The sequence below is a fragment of the Fukomys damarensis genome, unplaced genomic scaffold (assembly GCF_012274545.1).
Source record: "Fukomys damarensis isolate Sample0158 unplaced genomic scaffold, DMR_v1.0_HiC HiC_scaffold_16, whole genome shotgun sequence".
NCBI classification, from domain to species: Eukaryota; Metazoa; Chordata; class Mammalia; order Rodentia; family Bathyergidae; genus Fukomys; species Fukomys damarensis.
Window position 1 is genome coordinate 3,848,942 of NW_022900928.1, and position 22,073 is coordinate 3,871,014.

Here is a 22,073-nt window from a genome sequence, read left to right on the forward strand (position 1 = left end):
TCCTCCTTCTTCTTCTTCTTCTTTCTGTTTCTGGAGGGGAGCTCTTCCAGACCTTTTTAGTCTGTAGGATCTGTCTTTTTAACCTGTGAGGCCCAGCCTAGCATTTGACTGATATCTAATACAAACATGAAAAACTATTTCAGGTAGCCAGATTGTTTTTCAAGGCCAAGCTATATACAATTTTAAAGGGTTACATTGTCCCTGTTTACAGTTATCACAATTGTCAGTGCCTCTGGTCACAGTAGAACTGTTTAACCATATTTGAGTTTTAGCTGAACAATACATCTTTTTTGTTTATATCCCCCACAGACAAGTATGGTACCAGGTTTTTCATAATGTTCTTTTGGATGTTCATCAAAAAGAAACATGAGGTGATGTCCCTCCAGTTCCCATTTAGCAGTTTTAAAGGTCACATCTTTTTCATCAAACTTATCATCTTTAGGCTTATAAACAAAATAACTCATAACCATTTGACACAATAAATAAGAGTTCATAATATCTTGATTGCAATACTCATGCATGGACTCACCAACTCCTGGTGTGGTGAGAGCAGGGCTTTGAGTGTGCTGTCTCCTGGAGTTGCAGTCTGTGGAGTTCTTGGTCACTTCCCTCTAGAGTTGTGAATCCACAGTAGGACTTCAGCCACCTTGACAGCTGTGGGAGTAACCACAAGTGCCTCATATAGTCCTTTCCATATAGGTTGCAAAAGGGTCTTTTTCCAATTTTAACATAAACTCAGTTCCCTGACTTTATCAAATGGGCAGAGGGTAGCACAGGATGGACCTCTTTGTCTGAGTATTTTATCACAACTACGGGCCTTTGTATCTCCATTTTTCTCTTCTGTGCACAGGTGAGTACAGCCATCTGAAGTTGCTGTTTAGCTGCCTTTTTGGCTTCTATATCTGCCTTAGCATTGCCTTTTGCTATTGCATCTTTTCCTTTATGGTGACCAGAGCAATGAATCATTACTATTTTAACAGGTTCCCATATTGTCTCCAATAACTGTATTATTTCCTGTTTTTTTTTAATCTTTTTTTTTCCTCCGCTGTGAGAAGACCATGCCCTTTACATATTATTCCATGAATATATAGGATAGCAAAAGTAAAACAGGAGTCTGTATAAATATTTGGCCTCTTTCTTTTTGCCCATCAGAGAGCCTGTATAAGTGCCCATAAGCTCTGCTCACTGAGCTGACCAGCCAGTAGAGAGAGGTTCCATTGGACCACTTAATCTTGAGTTATCACTGCATAGCCAGCCTAGTGTAGCCCATTTTCCATGAAGCTGCTCCCATCCACGAACATGATGAAAGCAGCATCAGGCAGTGGATTTTTTCTGCAGATCCAGATGACTCAAGAACAACTCACCAGTGACACTGAGACAGTCATGGTCAGGGGTCCAGGTTCTGAGGGCAAAAAGGTAGCAATATTCAAGGTTTTAACTGGAACACAATGTGGGTGGGGATTCTCACAGATGAGGGCCTGATATAGTGTGACCCTACTATTCAAAGCCACTGATGTCCTCTGTTATTCAACAGTTCTAGCAAAGCATGGGGAACCTGAACAGTCAATTCTTGTCCTAAGGTTAGCTTGCCAGTCTCCTTAATTAGCATAACTGCTACTGCCAGAGCTTGTAACCAAGAGGGCCACCCCATTTAAAATCTCTTTGTTTTTCCATAGAAAATATTATATTTTGAAAATGACCATTATAAACATATCACAATAATATATTTAGAATTCAACCCTTTGATGATAAGCAATGTAAACATTTTATAATGATATAATTAGTGGTTTATTGGGGGTATATCTTCTCAGAGGGCTATGAAAATTATTGGGTTCCCATTAGTGAACAAAGACCAGAATAAATTTTTCTGAGCAGCTGCCTTTTTTATTTGCCAACAGGAGTCTATCCAAACCTAAAAGTTTATATTTAATTTTCTTGACAATATTTCAACTTGTAAACCCAGGTTGTAGAAATTAACAATTTATTTGTAATTTGATCAAAAAATATAATTGGACAAACACTTTCAAACAATTGGACAGATACAGACAAACATATAAGATAATTTATGAAACTACAGTGCATTCAAATATATTTGGCCAACTGAATTATAACATCTCTTTTGATTAAAACTAGTCAAAACTTTTGCAGGTCAATTAACAGGAATCTCTTGTAGAATTAGAATCAGAAGGAATGGAAGCTCTTTATGACTGTAAATGTAAATTTTTTATAACAAACTTGAAACCTGCAAGCAAACGTACATATTTCCTTGATAAATCACTTCCACACACCTTCTCAATGTACCTAGGCCTTCTGGTCTTGTATCTCTCCCTTTATCCTTCTAACAAGACAAACATACAAAATCCTTTTATATCAAAAGTATATCTCTTCTACTTATAGCATTCTTAATACTTTTCCTCCATTTCACTTTCTATGAACCTTCTATATATAATAAGCTTGTCTTTAGCTGTTAAAATTTAAAGTGTCCCTTTTTCTTCATCAACAAAGTACAGGAAAGAGAAATCACAATTCAAGAATTTGCAATGCACAAGTGTTTTAAGCATGCCAATCAAACATCAACTCAAATGGAAACAAAGATACATTTATCAAATAGTTAAAATTTGTAAAGATTTCTCTTGTAAAATCTCTTGATGTCTGATAAAACACAGTTGAAGTTTCTCTGGCTTTGTTTTGGATTCCAGACCTTTGCAGACAGCATCACACTGATAACACAGTGCTGGCCTTGGGGCTCGTAAAGCCTGGAGTGTTTTTTCTCTATTTTGCTGTATGCTTTTCAGAGCTTTCCTAGCCATTTTTAAGCCATCAAAGATTTATTTTCTCATTTTAGTTCTTTCTAATCTGAGTGCAAGCACTGTTACATTCTCTCTGACTCCAACAATGGTTTCCCATCTGCACCCTCCCATCTTCAGTAAAGCCATGCAGCTCTCTTCATGCTTTTGCCCCTCCCTCTTCCACACCTGTGATTTTAGCCACTCAAGTGGAGGGAGAGGCAGCTTAATGTCCTCCAAAGGGGAAGCACTAGGATTTGCCTGTAATGATGTCACAGTTTCTGAGAGAGGCAAGTCCATTGTGTGAAAAACAGCAGATTTGGTTAGCAGTTCTTTTAAGACCAAAACTACACAGTTCTCATTAGCAGCTGATTGATACAGAGCAGAAGCTTGAGTGGCTCACAGGCTGGGTTGTTCAGGCCCCAAAACAGGGAGCACATGGCTCTAAGTTGTTAAAGTCTTAGCTAAAAACAAAGGGAGAAGGGTTGAGGATTTGTCTCAGTGGTTCTGCTGCAGTCTCGTTAGCTCAAGCTCTCGAGTTCAATCCCCAGTACTAAACAAACGAACAAACAAACAAATAAAAACAAAGGGAGATAACGTTTCTTTTGTCTAGAGTTTCCTCTGGGGGCCAAGACTGGTTTAGCTGAGGCCACGATAACTCACAAGGCTTCCTGAACATCTTTTGGTCTTAATTTTACCCCATAGTCCCCTACAAAGCCTTTATCAAAATTCTGAATCATGCACTCAAGAAAAGTTGGTTTAATATTTGCATTTCCCATAATCACTAGATATTCCCTTGTCTTGTGATGTAGGAAAAAAAAAGAGAGGTTATCATCATGCTCACAAGTCCAGCCATAGGGTCTCTCGGCCAGTATCAGCCATGTCAGAATTAAGGGACACTGATGCATTAGTGTTCTGCTTTGTTCATAATAGACACTGCCCATGGAGTTGCATAAACAGGCCACACACAAGCTGTGCCACTTGGGGAGGGACCTTTACGGTCCCTCCCCCGCCCTTTGTCTTGGTGCACAGACGAGGCCACTGATTGCTTTCATAGCTCATTTCACTCACTCTCCTAATTGGCTCTCATTCACATACACAATCATGCAAGAAGTTAACACATTCCCTCCCTGCAGCCCTTTACAAAGCACAATACAAAGCACAATGATACATTGCGGGTAATCAAAACCCTCACAAATGGCAAAAAATGTAGAATGATTAGGCCTGCACTCTATAGTTTGTGCAAATAGAGGATTTAATTCCTCACAAATGGCAGAAAAGGGAGGGTAATCAGGCCTCCAATCTGTAATCTGCCCAAAAGTTCATTTAAGAACCAAAAGAAAAGCAAAATAAACTAGGGGTTGCCCAGGGAATCTCACCATTTAGACCAACTATTTCACTCACTTGCCTTCTTTCTGCTATCTCTGTTTCAAGTTCAAGCAATCTGCTGCCAGCAAGCTGGCCTCCAAATCCTAGAAAAGGAACCCAAGAAATCCCAGGGGTGCACCTCTTCCCTTTCAAGGAGGTGGAGAACAACTCCCTCCAGTGGGACTCAGGTCAAAGCCCAACATGGACCATGTCTATTAATCCTTTCCTTCATGGCCAACACACCATATGTTTTGGAAGGAATTGGCAAGTGACACCCACACAGCGATGAGATGAATGGAAGTAAAATAATAAAAAGTTATTTTGTCAACAAAAGGTCAATCGCACTAAGAGCAGTGCCAGTGATTGACCCCCTACTGGGTTGTAGCTTCTCCTTTTATAGGTTTTACAGCTCTGATCTCATTCAGATGGTTACATTTCATTTCCTCAGTTCACATTATCCATGTACAAAGTACAGTAACAAGACAGTTCCATTTAAGCTGGACTTAACAATTCCTTGTAGTTAGGGAGTTTACCTCAAGATTCATCTAGCCATCTATTCTACTGCACAGGAAGCGGGTGTTCAAGATTAGGAATGAGGCCAGATGCCCCACTTCATGGTCAGTGCCTCTAGTGTCTGTTAATTTTGAACTAAACACAGCGGATTACTATTAGAGAGACAGCAGAAGTCATTTTACATTTTCCTAACAGTTTGTAGGTTTTTAGTTAATTTACAAAAATTCTCTGGATCATATGAACACTAAACAAGATAGTGCAAAAGCAAAAGATAATGTATTATAAAAAGATGAATAATCATTTTTCAATAACAATTTGTGCTTTGAAGATAAAACAATCTGTTACAAAATTTATAAGCTAGAATAGAATGGGTTACAAACAAATAATTAAAAAGAACACAGTCTCCCATCTCTTATATGCAAAAGTCAAATGTTACTGTTTGTTTTTACACTGAAATTAGAAGAATATAGTCTTAACAATATGTTAGGTGAAAAACAAATGTTGCCAACAGCACAATTAAAAATAGGTTTTATAACCCTAACCTCTTAAAGATACAAACTTTTTAAGAATTAAAGAAAGAGAATAAAAGCACTGCAAAACAAAAGACACAATATAAAATAGAAGAAAAATATTAAATAAGCATTTTTAAAAATAAACAAATGCAGGAATTTCTACCAAAATGAAACATAATCTCTTGGAACAGACTACCTCTTGATTTCCTACTTACATAGGATTTCTAAAAGAAAATAAGTCAAAACTAAGAGGATTTGTAAACATGCAGTAGACAAAAAGATATGAATTTCAGTACAGGAGTTAGAATATATGACATATGGAAATGAGAATCATTTTTAAATTATAAAAGCAACATCTAAAACAAAGATCAAAGAGTAATAAATGCCAAAGAGTAATAAGTATCTAAGTGCCAAATAATGAGAAAACACTAAAAATTATATTTGCAAAATTAAAAGATAAAATATTTGACACAAGAGCAGTAGACATTTAGAAAACCAGTATTTTAAGACAGTGGAAAATTACTCAAGAATATTAAATAAAAATAACTGGTTCTTTTTAAAAAAGATTTTCAACTGAACTTGACAGTATTTTACATTATGTCAGCACTCCAGAGAAATATTGCACATGTCACTCATTAATTTTTTTTCATAAATGAAATATTTTGCTCCAGTTTAAGATGAAAGATATAGGATAATAACAAATATAATTAGTTAAAAAGAATTTAATGAAAAAAACCTAAAACACACAGGTGCATTTTTCTCAAGCATTTATTGAATACCCAGAAGAACTTAACACATTTATAGACAAACTTCAATCCCACACAGATATAAGAATTATATGAGCATAAAATGTATCTCCTTCCAAACTTTATACAAATTTAAACTTTTTAAATCAGTGGGTTTGGCTTCAAACAGGAAGTAATAGAATGCACTGTAACTGGCAAAACAGTACACTACCCACCTGTAGTGGTTTCTTTTCTTTTGCATAAGTGTAGATATGAAGGTAGTTTTTCATACACTAAACTATGCCCACTTTTGAGAATGCAATATTCAATTTAAATGTTGAAGCTCTTTTGCTTTTCCATCTGTGAGATATGTTTGGAAAATAACACATGAAATTTACCATGGTGAGTGAAACAAATAGTTACAAATGCCTTATGATTTATAAATGAATTTAAAAATGTAGAATTAGTAAGCTGGAAGAGCTAGATCTACAAGAATGTCAATGGGATAATTTTTATTGACTAATGACATGATCATAGATAGAGAAACTCCCACACACTCCACAAGACCTACACATTAAATTCATGTCATTTTCACACACTAACAGCTGACTATCTAAAAAGATATTAAGAGAATTTACAGGAATATAGAAATGCAAGTACTATTTCACATTATATACTATATAGTTTGGTCCTTTTTACACTTTAAGTTTCTCACACCAGAGAAACAAAGCAATGTATACTTATTTCACTTAAGAGTATGGTCTCTACATGCATTCATTTAGATATAAGTGTCTCAAGTTTATCCTTTATGGCTGAGTAGTACTCCACTGTAGTAAAAAAAAAAAACATAACTTTATCTATTGTTTATATAATAGATTATGTGAAATAAGAAGAAAAAGTTCAGATAGGAAAGGGTACTAATTAGGGTATGAGGAGAAGGAAGAAAGAGAAAGGGCAAAAGAAGAAAAGAAAATAATAGAAGCAAAGCTTTTGTAAATAATGAGAGGGAAAAAGGAGAAGGAAGGAGAGGGCAATGGGAAAAATAAGAATTAAGATACATCATGTACAGGTACAAATTACACATGATGAATGCACTCAGTACGTATATCTAAATTGTACCAATAAATTTAATTAAAAATAAAAATATTAAGTACTTAGGCATGCATTTAAGTAAAAAAGTAAAAGGTCTCCACTAAAAATGGTAAGCTATTGATGAAAAGAAGTTAAATATAAACAAAAATATGGACAATATCCTATAGTTATGGAAAAATAACTATTATTGTTAAAATACCCAGGCTACCAAATTAAATGCAGCCCCTGCCACTGAAATTACTATGAAATTTTCCATGTAAATAGGATAAGCAATTCTAAAATTCATATGGAACCACAAAATACATCATGTAGCCAAAGAAATCTTGAACAAAATCAGAAAAGCAAAAGGCATTATACTTCATTATTTTAAAATTATATCACAAAGCTATGCTAATTAAAACAATGTGTCACTGTCATTAAGATAGACATATAGACCAAAGAGATGGATTAGAGAACCCAGAAATAAATGCACATATCTTCAAGAAATTGTTAACCAGCAAAAAATAAAATTAGGATTGATATATGCAAAGATGAACTCAAAATAGATTAAAGACTTTGATACTTTGAAATACTGTGAACCTACAGAAGAAAACAGAAGGAAGAAAGCTACTTGACATGAATCTATGTAATAGTTTTTGGGCCTGATGTCAAAGCAATGGCAATGAAAGCAGAAATCAAAATGTAAAGTTAATTCATAGAAAGGGATAGAATGAAGACAACTTCAAAAATGGAAAATTTATTTGTAAATCATAATCTAATGAGATAATACATCCAAAATATATATGGAATTTAAATAAATCAATAGCATGATAGAAAAATATGTGTTAAGAATCAGTAAAGGATCTGTATAGCTACTTCCCATAACAAGACATATAAATCACCAACAGATATATGAAAAAATACTAGGTTCCCTAATCATTATGGAAATGAAATAACAATGAGAGATCCCCTAGTAACTGATTAGAATGGCTGTTATAGATAAACAGGTAGAACAAGGTAGTGTTGGCCAGGCTATGGGGAAAATGAAAGCCTTGCACATTGGTGAGACTGTACATTACTATAGCCATGGTAGAAAACATACAGTGGCTCCACAAAAACTTAAAAATAGAATTGCCACAAGATCAAGCCATCCTACATCTTTCTTGGCATATATGCAAAGAAAGTGAGATAAGGATCTCAAAGGGATCTCTGCACTCTCAAGTCTCCTGCAGGCATTTTTCAAAAATGAATAAAATATGAAAACATAAAGTCCTTCTATAGATGAATAGATAGAGAAAATGTGATAAATGGAGTATTATCTTGCCTTAGAAAAAGATGAGTCCTATTACTTGAAACAACAAAGACAGACTCAGAGTGCCAAATATAATAAGTTGAGCACAGAGAATCTCTGAGTGGCAATAAACATATTTATTATGGGCTTGATAGTTGTGGTCATTTCATAGCTGCATGTTTACTCTCAAACTCATTGGTATGTATACATTAACCACTCGACTCGCCATAACACGGGTTTTCACAAATACATCCCTTTTTTTTCTACTGTAAGTTTTTATTTTAGTGTAATAGTAACTAACTGCACCTTGGTATCTTTCTCTGAGGGATATGGGAAGCAATCTTTGTGTTTAACCATTTGGTATAAAGAATAGTCAAGTGTGTGCATATGTGCAGAAATGTCAAACTAGGATTTTCACTCATATGTTGCTCCATCTAACAGGTTTTTCATATATTTACCTGAGCATCACAAAGGGTATGATACACCTGCACCACTCTAGGATTTTTTTTTAAAGTTTTCTTTTTATTTATCTAGTAGAAGTAGAACAGTTCAGTGCAACAGCACATGAAAAACTAGATTTGCAAGTTTTGGAGGAGGTAAAAAGTGAATCATCAGATTATTCATTCAGGGATGATGAAGATGACCCATTATGGTAATATATATGTTTTCATAATAGTATAATGGTATGGGTGGATGACATTGATGATGGTGATGATGATGGTGATGATGATGGTGATGATGATGGTGGTGGTGATGGTGGTGGTGGTGATGATGATGATGGTGGTGATGGTGGTGGTGATGATGGGGATGATGGTGATGATGATGATGAGGAGGAGGATGATGATGATGATGATGATGGTGGTGGTGGTGATGATGGTGATGATGGTGATGATGATGATGATGAGGAGGAGGATGATGAGGAGGAGGATGATGATGATGATGATGGTGGTGATGGTGATGATGGTGGTGGTGATGACATTGGCCATGTAAGTCAAAGTTGCTATGACAGTGAGATGGAGGAAAATCAACTGATACAGACACAGGGAAGGAAGACTTCTGTCATTCAGATAAGAAATAAAACAGCAATGTGATTGTGTACTTGACTACTTGAAATGTTGCAAAATGGTCACACCATCAAATGCAGAGATCCAATGCTAGAACTAGGTCTAAAAATATAATAAGGATCTTGGCAGCAGTAAAACCTATTGGACAGAATGCCAGCACTGGCATTCAATATTGGAAATTGTAACAGATGAAATGCTATAAGATGTGAAATGCACAAAGCTTGAAATATAAGTAAAACATTCTGTATGCACCAGTAGCCATATTAAAAATGTTTTTGTTATGAAACTTCACTAGCTGAACTGAAAGCATTAATAGTTCTGCTGAACTTAGCAGACTTTCTCATGGTCACGGCAAGATTGTAGAAGACTTATGGAAAAGCAATGGGTCAAAATATGGCATGCCCTCATGGACACGAAGATACTATGCTTCCAGTTTAGAAATTTATCCTGGCACTCCACCATTAGTCATTATTTTATAGCAATAAACCAAATGATATTATGAACAGACTTGTTGCTCCTATCTTCAAAACTAATCCAAATGTGACATTTGACAATTGGTTTACCAGTTTCCAATCAATGTTACATTTGCTAACAAAAAGTTAACCAGAGCAGAAACTGTATGCAGAAACAAAGGAGAAATTCCCACTGAAATGCTGCATTTCAAAACAGAGAAATGTATAGTGAAATATTTGCATTTCAGAAAGATTTACAAAGATTTTCATAGCAAAGAATAACAAACTGGTACTGCTCACATCAACGTTGCACCATGATGGAAATATCGATAGGAAAATATTTATTGGGAAAATACTTACAGTGAAACAAAATGAAAGCCTGAGATGGAAACTTTCTACAATACAAAAGGCAGAGAAGATGCTGTTGATGCGTTATGCAGCACTAATTGCAGATAGGTAAGTTGATTAGATATCTTGAAGGCAGTTAGACAGGGCCACCCTCGAGGATCCAACACAGCAAGGAGCCAACATGGAGGACAATCAAGACACATTCACTGTGGCCAGAGTTGTAAAAGGAGAAAAACTACTATACCCTTATGCTTACCCTGGGGATAAAGAGCAATGAATTTTATTCTAAATAGGTATCAATCACATGGGAGGGGGGCCAAGGTCTTAGCCCAGCCTTCCTAGGAAATGTCCCTGACTCCCACCCTTATTGAAAATCCTTGTACCCTTGTTATGTGATGTGCTCCCCCATTTGACTCCCACTCAATCAATATTACCTGGATGGCTGTACTTGTAATCTTATTGGTTGGTCATGGTTTTCCGCACCTCACACCCACCTTGTAATTTTCCATTGGGTCCTACAGTTTTATCCCATTTTTTACCTGCCTCCCCACATGGCTTTTCTGTGTAAAACATCTTGGAGAAGTGGGGTGAATGGGCAACCCACTTCCCATTCCCCTTTCTGTCTCTCTTAAACAGAAGCTTTCTTTCACTCAATAAATTTTTCCTGCTCTTAACTTTCATTGTTCCTAGAATTCATTCTTTGATTTTGGAGAACTTGAACTCACATTTCAGTTATCAAGCAGGTTTGGGAGTTATCTCTTCCCCCTATATCACAACTATGATGTCATTCAAAGTGCAAAGCATGAGCCAAATGGCTGTGTTTTACTTGATCCCAAACTGTGTAGCATAAATAGTTTGACTGTTTATAAAGAAAATAACAAGTGCAAAATACCACAGGGAAATTTTCTTAGATGATTGGGACTGGAACTCATGAGAGATCAATTACAGTAGATGAAAAACAAAGTGTTTCTCCCCAGGGAACTATGCAAAAAAAGTTATGGAGCACACTGACAGGTGCACAGGCAGCTGCAGCATCACAAAGACCCCCAACAACAACAGGAAGACCAAAAAGATGTCAACTGTGCCCTGCAAGAAAGGACAGGAAAGCAAAACACATTCCATCAGTATAAGCAATACTTGTGTATGGAACAAGCAATTTTCATGTGTGAAGAGAAGACTGCCTTGGGTGTGACCATTGATGCAAAGATGATTTTTGTTGTAGATTTCTGTTGGTATTTTCATTGTAGTTCACAGAGGTTTTTATTTCTGATGTTATATTTTAGGTTATGTAAGCAAGTAAACAGTGATGTAAAATGTTGATTTCTATGCTAAGCACTCATTACACATTTGCTATTTTATTTTATTGATATCTTATTTCTTTACTAAGTACACATTGTACAATATAGTAGGAAGCTCTAGACAAAACAAGAAGAGAGGTAACAAGAATGGCCTGCCACAAAGAAAATGGAAACCTAAGCACATGTGCTGTCAGTGGATGTAATATGAGACTCATGCATGTAACATGCAGTTGTCCTGTGCAAAGACTTACTTGGGTGTCTCAACTGAAGCAAAAGATTATTTTTATTATAGACTGTGGTGTTTTCATTATAGTTAACTTAAGATTTTATTTCTGACGTTATCCTGTAGGCTTTGTAAACAAGTACACAGGTGATATAAAAATGTTGATGTTTATTTTAAGCACTCATTACATGTTTGATATTTTATTTTCTTGTTATCTTATTTCCTTACTATTTAATTTGATAGTTGAAGGAAGGAAAGATATTTTTTGTAGATTGCTATTAGTATTTTCATCATCGTTCATATAGGAATTTACATCTTTTATTCTTTTTTAGACTTTATATAAAAAAAAGTCATCATTGAAAATTTTGATGCTCTATTATACTCAGCAAATACTTAAAATACAATACTTTAGTTTTGAGCTTTTCTCCAGTTAAGCTTAATATAATAAAACTTATAAAATTACAATTAATAGTTCAATAGAAATATTCTAAACAATAAGTGGTTTGACACACCCATGTTTCTGCAACTTTAGGACAAAAACATGTTATGCTTCGCAGGCAGTTTACCCCTAGCGTCACTTGGGCAATGCACCTGTTTACATACTGACTACCCAGAGCAACTTCTGGGAAGGTGTCAATTCAACCAGTCAATTCTTATATAGAATAAATTTGATAAAAATGTCATTTTTATCTTCTCTCATAGAAAAATTAATGAAAAATGCAATTTTTGGTTATCCTGTATTTAAATAATAGGACTTATAATCACATCAAGAAAACTATAAATGAGCATCTATATGCCTTCTTCACATGTACAGGAGCATGGTAGAAATATTTAGAAGTCAGTAATGAAATATCTATTATACTTAAAATTGCATATTCTCCGACCTAAAATCTTTGCTACATCTTTAAAAACAACTCTCAGTTGCCTAGAATGTTTCAGTCATCCTTAATAACAATAGTGAAAAATGAAATGAACCTAAAGACCGTTACATAGAAAGTAAGCAATGACAGATACATGAATGGAATATTACAGAGCTGTTAAAATGATAACATGAGCCCTAAGTGTTGGAAGGGAAGTCTAACCAAGTTATTAAGTGAAGAGATAAATCAAATCAGAACAAAAACTCTTGCTCTAGAAGAGCTAATTAATATGGCCCATTTTGTTAGAATAACCAAACATAGTTCATGCAAGCATATGGAAATCAAAAGGTAAAGTAATATTCCAGAACTACTGATAAGATAGAAAAGATGAATTCTGAAGTATCTGAAAGTCTGTATTCTATGTTTTATATTTATATCATACATTTCTTGTAGATTTATGTTATTTTTATGATTAGGGAAATATAAAATTATTTCGAAAGAAAGATTTTTAAAAAAAGTTAATGACAATACTGAGGGAAAAGTAAGTGGTAGTGGTGACTTTGTCCTTAGAAATCTTCAGTAAGATGAGTACTAGCAGAGTCATGAATTCTCCTTCCATAGATAAGAAAAGCATGTAAATACCGATTTAAGAGATTGAAGAGACTCCCACGGCTGTGTACCTTCTTCTGTCATGCCTTCCAGCTGGCTAATTTAAAGCACCACTGTGCAGCATTAAAGGAACTGTGCCATTCCCTCATCTCACTGGTCACAGTCTATGGGAACAGTTCATCTGCTTACTATTTTTCCAGTCCATTTGCTCCTATTTATAATGCAAATTGCAGTAGGGGAAGCTGATTCTATCTTTTCATCTTTACATCTGCATGGGATAGTGCTCCTTGCTTGGAAAAACTGGAGCACTAGTAGTGGAGTAAAGAATGGAATAATGAGCCGGGGATTTAGCTCAGCGGTTCGGTGGCCTCTGCCTCGCAAGCGCAAGGACCCGAGTTTGATCCCGGATACCAAAAAAAAAAAAAAAAAAAAAAAAAAAAAAAAAGGAAAAAACACAAAAATCACCTGATAACAAAAAAAAAAAAAAAAAAAAAAAAAAAAAAGAATGGAAGAATGAATGAATGAAAGTGCTAAAATGAAAAGATTTACTCAAAATGGTGTCATTTGGATATCGACACTGTGATTAACCCCGTTAGCCCAGATATACACTTCAGGGTTCTGCTCGGTTCCTAATTTCCTCACCTCTAAGTTTGATTCCTCAGACCATTTCTATTTCTAATATATTTTGAGTTCGACCACTTCTTCCTAGCTATCTCTCTGAAATTCGCTTTAATGTCACCACCAGTTCATGGTCAAACTACAGCTAGAACCTCCTATTATCTTCTTTCCTGGCTTAAAATCCTCCAAACACTTCACATTTTCACACAAGTCAAACCCAAACTCATTACCACAGCCAACAAAGATTTGTAGAGTCGCCATGTTCCAACCACACTGACCTTTCTGAATGCAGTACTTCATCTAGAGCTCTTAACACATGAACTTTTCCCACTAAGATTTTCTTATGAATCTTGTTGAATTTTGCAATCTCTTCTTCAGTGCCACTGTTCCCACATATACTCAATAATCTTGTCTGCATTTGCTCTCCTAACACCCAGAACACAAAATCATACCAGGTATGTGCACACAGAACTCCCCTCCTGGATCACCCACCCTCTAGAACCCCACCCAAGATTATTTTCTGTGAATCATTTATTAATATATGAAGTCATCTGTTTATTGGTTGAGTTTTTGAGTGCTACCAGTACTTCTGCCTTACTAGGTAAGAAATTTTGTCTTTCTCATTATATTCCCTGAACCTAGGTGATATCTTCCTAAAGCTCAACAATAATTGCTTGTTGAAAGAATAACGATTCCCCACTTGAAGTTATCATGCTTTTAGTCATGTATTTTTCAGTACATTAGCAAAGAACATTTTTAAAACTCATTTGTTTAGAAAGTCTTTCTGTCATCCTTAAACTAATTACCACATCATTCTTCATCTCATTACTCAACTGCCCCCATTGCTGAGAAAGCTTTCGCTTACCTTCCTAATTAAGTTAAATATCCCAATTATACATTCTTAATGAATCATGTAACTTTCCATATAGTTCTTATCTGAGCTGTAATTTTCTTAATTTTGAAAAAGTAAATCGATTTTTCCATTTCTATGTCTTAGACACAACTCTCACCCCATATGGACAGAGACATTTTCTATTTTGAGATTGTTCCACCAAACACATTTACTCCAGTCCCTAGCTCAGGCATGCAAAAATATTTTTTCAAAAGGAAATCAGTCACCCTGAGAGCATCATTCCACTATCCAGGATAAAGTGCACACATATGTTTCCATACTCCAGAATTAATACATTTGTCAGCACTAGAAGCCAGACCCATTTTTTAAATTGAACAGCTTTTGAGTCCTTAGTTTTTTTCCAAAGTGGAATTCTGGGAACAAAAGTGATTGAACCAATGGCCTTTCAGTTGAGTACTGTGTAATTAAGGTTTTTTTTTTTTTTAATGCATCCAAAGCTTATGGGTTTATAAGTGGGCTGAAATGTTTTCTCCCTCCCATACTGAGTTCAATTCCTCATATTGAGCTATGGAATGAACTTCACTACTTCACTTCACAGGCATTTTCTCATGTGATTAGCTACTTCTTTTCTTGTTCCCTCTACATTGCATTCTCCTCATCAAAGTTTGATTCTGTAAGTACAAAATGTATTTCTATAATTGGGTTCCAACAATTGACAGAATATATTATTGGCCTTATATCCTAGAATTGAAATATATTTCGTATATTCAAAAATAGTTTTTCTAAATGTAGCACTGAGAAAGGACAGTTGGGTTAAACATTTTTTTTTTCTTTTTAACCTTCTTCTCACATTTAATGATTCACTCTCAGAAGTGTCAGTACTGAATACAGGAACATAAAGTTAAGTTCTCTCAAAAGGTTGAACATTTTGTCATTTCCTGAAAGACTAAAGGAAAACAAACCCAGCCAGCCCCCCTTACTTCCTGCCCTGGTAAAGTTTTACTGACGTGTGAGACTTCCTCATGAAATGATAACTGCAAGAAATTAAAAATAGAGTGTTTTCAAAGGTAAATACTCATTATCCAACAACTTTATTATTATTGCTATGAGTTTCAATTTCAGCACAGAAAAGGATTACTCATTTCTTATGAGCATTTCTTTTGTCTATGCTAGGAAATAAAACCAACCAGAAAATACAAGAAATATTTGTTTCAGAAATGTATGTTCCTGTAGTATTAATACTGGAGAAAAACAATAACAACACCTAATTTTCCAAATAGTTTTGAATAGCCAAGTACTCATGTGATTTGAGAAAACTGTGAGGCATATCTAGATATCTTGGATAAAGTCCACTGAAAGAGGCTGTTTAAAGACATAATGTCACTATGAACCTGAAACTAGGATTGTACAGCTGTGTGTGTGTGTGTGTGTGTGTGTGTGTGTATGTGTGTGTGTGTGTGTGTCTTGATAGGGAAAAGTTAAAGAAAATACTTCAAGGCTTGGAAAAGTGCTAAAGGGAGATAAAATTTGTGTGATTTCAGCACATGCCAAATATAGGCAAGTCCAGAGGTGGCCACTTAAGGAACAGTGATAAATAAGACAGATAGGGTCCTTGATCTCATGCAATGCATGGTTCACTTTTCCATACCCACCTGCCCTGCGGAAAACTGTGTATATCATTGTTTGCGCACAGCCAACATAGGCACCTCAGTGGGATCCTAGATTCTAAGAGAGTTTTTATGTTAGTCAAATTTACTTAGCTTATGATTTAGGGAAAGCTTAAAAAAATTTTCAGAGAACTTACATACAAAAACTGGGTGTTGAAATGGCAGGATAGAGATTCTTGTCAAAAGAATGACATTTTCAAACATTATATGGCAAGGAATTTGGTGAATTCAGGGGAACAAAATAAATATAGTGTGTGATAGCACAATGCAAGTTAAGCATGGTCGGAACAACCCAGAAGTGGTGGCTAGCAATAAAATTGTCTCCGGAGAAGCTACGTTTTAACATAAGACTTCGAGGAAACCATTCACAAATTTTGGGCAAGAGAATGACAAGCATATTTTCCTGTTTGGCACATACTCAAATCAGGCCTGCTGAGCACAGTAAGGGAGGTGAGTGCAAGGCCTGGTCACCATCCCATAACTAACCACACAGACAGAGCAGCCAAGCTCAGGAGAAACGTTTCCGGTGCCCATAGCCATTTTTCACTGAAAAATGATCATAGGCTCGTTGGACTTTTACGTCCAAGGCACGTGAGATGTTCAGCTCTTTCCACCTCAGTACTGCAAACTCATCCAGGATGCATCTCCAGGGCCAGCTGACAGCCTTTAGGGACTCTGAACTGTGAAGTTCTACTTTTCATTCAAAGTCAAATAGGGCATCTGTCCAATTGAGCATTATTCATCCATTAAATTATAAATTAAGCAGTCATAAAAAGGAATACACATATATATTATAAAATTAAATTTAAGAAAAATATAAAGCTTCTAATATGATTACCCCATACTTTAAAAAGGAAATATGAAAAATTGTATTTTATGTGCCTGTAGAGTCCCATCTGTTGTCAATTAAGCTTATGTACTATATTTTTAAATAAACAAATTAAATAAACTTTACTTTTTTAAAGAGGGAATTCTTTCTTTTCTAATGGATGCCAATATTAATTTAAATTGGATAGACATTTTTTGAATTCTTTTACATTCCATGTAACCAAAAAGTTTACAGTTTTGTGATTGAAAAGCTTATACTTTGGCATCAGAAATCAATAATTGTATTAAAAATCATCCAAAATAGCTTCAGAATTAAATTGTATCTTAAGACTTATCAACTATAGGCACCAAACTTAAGGATTGAGTTAGATATTTATATTCACTATTTTTTTTAACTTTTGTCCTTGAACATTTCTCTTTGTCAGCCCAGTTGAAAGAGAGTTACAATTACCTTCTTAGATTCGACTCTATGTTTTCTGATGAATGTTGGTTCCTAACTGGTGTAGGTCCAATAACACTCTTAAAGCTTTCTCATCCACCATTGGTTTGATATTTTCTCTCCCTCTAGAGTTCCAGGGAAAGACTCTAGCTTTGGACTCCGATTTTTCACTCCTGAAAAATAGAATAAATTACTGAACTTCTCTTTCATCCCATGTCCTTAAGTCGAAAAAAGTGGATTTGAACCGTGTGCCTCTCATAGCTTGCAAGGGTCCAATGACATGATTCGCATCAACTATGTACAAGGTTCCTAACAAGTAATATTTTTCCAGTGGACACTAACAACCAGGGGGATGGCCTCACAGGTTGTTAAAGACTGGGTTCTTTCTGTAAGCAGAAGACCCTGAGGGGGATTGGGAGGTACAATTTGTTCAGGAATAGTCTGAGGATGGGCATGTGGGAAGGGATGGGGCCGGAAGGAAATAAAACTGGGCAGCTCCAAGTTGATTCCATTTTGACAAATGCTAAAGCTGTCCTCACAGGCAAGGTAGGCGGTAGCCCTGGGCTGGATAGGGTCTTCTCTGTGTCTAGATTCAAGGATGATTCACCATGGGATAGTCTATTCTTACAGTGCTGAAGGAATCAGTGGGGCTCATCCCACTACTAGGAACACAGGATGAAGAGGAACACAATAGTCCCCGTGTCCCCTTCGCTCTGGGTTCTGCTCCAACCCGCTCTTCCCACATGGGACTATATTTAGGAAAATTTAATGAAGATGTTTTGTCCCAAGTTCACTGTGTTTTCCTCCTTCTTTACCTATTCACCTCAACTACTTTTTTACTTCTCTATTCTTTCCATGTACTTTTATTTTTTCAGGAATAGTTTATCCCAACTTATATACAATTAAAACTTTATTTATTTTTTAAATATGATTTTCCTAATAATCTCTCATCCTTTAATCACCTTTACAGACTTCCTCAGGATATTAAAAATGATGCAGTCTTCCTTGGAGGAAAATGTTCAAGATGTAGTTTGATTAAGTTGTTAAATATTTTTCCCTGAAGGTTGATATCATTTGATTATTTGATATTTAATAGCAAATGTTAAGACACAGACAAGGCCTGCCTCTTCCCTCACAGACTACTAAAAATAACACAATCCTCTGAACAGTTTCCTAGCCAAAGCAGGTTGGGCTTTGTGTCTGCAATTATAATTATCTTCATCATATTATGAAGGATGAGTGTCATACACCAAACCCTTTGTTAGCAAAACAATGTGCACACTTTCTTCCTTCCCTGATATCTCAAGGGCTCAGGCTGCTTGTACATGATAACAGTTCAGTGAGTCCAAAACTATGGAAAATTAAAAGACACAAATACAGAAAAATACTACTTTTACAGCTTAACTTTTAAAGAAAATATTATTCATTTCATAGTCAAGTAAAATGTAAGTATGTTTCTTTAAAAGAAAGCACCTCATTGTTCAGGCTACAGTGAAAAAGGAGGAGGAAAAGAAGAAGAGGAGGAAGAAAAAGAAAAGGATGCGGAGGAAGAAGAGGAGGAGGAGGAGGACGAGGAGGATAAAAGAAAGGCCATTTAAAGAGAAGTATAAATGGAAATACCCTGAAACTTTCTCCCCACAAAAGAGAAAAATTAGTAAATATTCTATCAACAATGGATTCATTTGTACTAGTAATAGTAACTACCAACTGAATAAACAAAATTATTAATTATAAAAGATACATTAACAAAGTGTAGTTCTCTGATGACATCTAATTTTCAATGGAATGCTAAGGTTTATAGCAAGGGAGGAAACCATCTTTTGATAAGACATAGAAACTGTAAACTGCCCTTCAATCATAAAATAAAATTCTATTTTTCCCCTTTTTAATACTGGTTACAGAGCTCAGGACTTTTGCACCAAGCTACCTCCCCAACACATTTTTAAAAATTTTATTGGTAACTTAAGGTCACTTCATTACCCAGGCTGGGCTCAATATAAAGATAATCATTTTCCCAGGCCTCTGTGTTTTCAAAATAGGTCAATTGCCTGGTTTTCACGTATATCCACGAAAGAACAGATTCATTGGAAAACTCCTACTAAATGCACAATCAGCTGGAACTCAACCTGAATGGAGAGTTCCTTCATGGGACATTTACAAATATCAGAGTGCAGCCATTGTGCCAGTCACTTTTCAAAACAGAAGAGGGGAATATTTCAGGGAAATAGTAGGAGAATTAGGAACAACAAAAGGTAATACAGTTTGAGTGTCAGCTCAAAGAGAGGGGAGGACATTTACAGCAATGAATGCCATTACACTATATACCTTAATTACAGATAAAATTGATATAAAAAAGAGGGGAGAACAGAAACAGAAAGTACAAAGTACACTTGCAAAGCAGAACAGACAGTAGTCGATCGATGTTTTTACCCACGAAGGAGTTGGACAGAAGCTGTAGGGAAGACTCCAATGTGTAGGAGATAGGAAACTTTCCTGTCCATCGGAGACCAGAGCAAAAGCAAGCATCGGTGCGCTCTATCCCTAAAGTGTCTGAGCAAAGCTGGCCCCAGGATCAGCCAGGTAGGGGCTCAGAAGCTGTCACAGCACTGAGGCTTTCCCTCGTCAACCCTTGATGTGAGTGCCCCGTATGCTGGAGGCTTCGGGCCCAAGAGGCAGTAGTGGACAGTACGGCCAGTAGGAGGCTGCAGACTGATGGGGCGTGTCCTGGACTGGGGGATTCCGGTCACTGTCCCATTCTCACTTTGCCATCACAAGCGAAGTCCATCACATAGGTGCATCGCCGTCAAGAGCTGCCTTCCCGTGAACCCTAGAGCAATGAGACTACGAATCAGGGGCTGGGATTCCCCAAAAGAGTGACCCAAAATAAACCCCTTCTCTTTACAAACTGATTACTTCGGGTATTTGTTACAGTAGCAGAAATATAACTAACACATTTTACTATTTTTGTCCTTATGAGTTCACTAGTGGACTGAATCCTTTCACTTTTTGCCAAATGAAAGCCAATCATTGTCTCTTTTCCAGCAATACATTTCTGTTCTCCTGTCAGAGGCCTGAAGGATTAGCTGACCATGGGCCCGCTCTGGTCAAGGGTTCATTCTCATATTAATTTGCGTGGGCAGAGAGACACCATTCCTCTGTCCAAGTCCATTTATGCCCACGGACTGCAAGGAGTGGAAAGTGGCACTTTTCCAAAGGGAAGTCGGGTGCTATGACACAAATCTTGACAATAGCAGCGGGGGGACCTAAAGCGCACTTCTTCACTGTGGTAAAAGAACAGTATTCAATCCAAGTAAGGGCACAAATTCAAAGGAGGATCTTTAGGTGGGAAAATAGGTAAAAATCAAATGCTTTCTCACAATTAACTTTCATTCAATGGCACTCAAAACTTTAAAACCAGATTTTCAGGAGGAGAAAACTATGAGGTGTTACTGAAACATATTGTGAATGTTCAACTGAAAAAACTATGACCATCAAAGATCCATTCCATGAATCCCCTCACGTCGCTCACCTCACTTCAGACGCACTTATCCCATTGCTCTTGGCACTGTGTGGAGCAGTACTGGCAGCCCTTTCGCCAGGGCCTTTAGTTGTGCTGTTGTGGCTGCTTGGATGTCCAGAGCCGATTCCAAAGCTTTCAAGGTCATTTTGGCTAAGAGTCAGTGTTTCACTGCGTTGATTCCCAAGAATGAGGAGGACGAGGGAAGCATCGCTTGACCACAAACCCTCTTTTGCTTTGGATGGTGCTCAGCAGAGTTCACCTCATTTTGAAAACACTTCCTAAATGAAAGACTTCCAGCACTGCCTCCGAAAGTGGCAAGAAGACTAAGATATGAGTGTTTGAGGGGAGGGGGACTATTTTGAGGAGGATTAAGGACAATGTGTGTTTTAGTTTTTTTGTTTTCTTTTTTTAATTTAGTCATTCACCATACATTTTGATCATCTTGGTGTTCCTACATGACATTTCTTCTTTCTTTGCTTTCTATCAACTTGTACATAAGTCCTACATAAGACGCTACAAGTTTTGTACCTGGTATCTTAGTTTAATTGTATGAAAACTAAAGGATAAAAGAGAACGGTTACATTCCAGACCTCCAAGCAATGGCAGTGAGTGGTACTTTTCCTTCTCCGCTTTCTAAGCTGGGGCAGGCAGGCAGAGAGGAAACAGAGAAGGGAAGGTTATGATACAGAAGACAATAATGAGGGGCAATTCCAATTATTCTGAACCTCGGGTCACTTGAAAGGTTAAGAAGAAAAAAACCACACGGTCTAATATGTGGGAGAAAGTAATGATGACGTTTTGGAGTTGTAATTTTATTTTCTCTCAGCTGGCTTTCAAATGTGTATTTAACTTGGTGAGCTAATTCTCTGTACAACTAAACTCTGCTGCTCCTGATGTGTCTGAGCGTGTCGCCTAGGCAGGGAGACACTGACTATGTCTCTCCCACAGCACAAGTGTGGTGAGGTCCCTTCCCTGTGAGAAGCTTTCCTTCCCTGTGACAAAAGACCTGAGATACATTAACCTAAAGG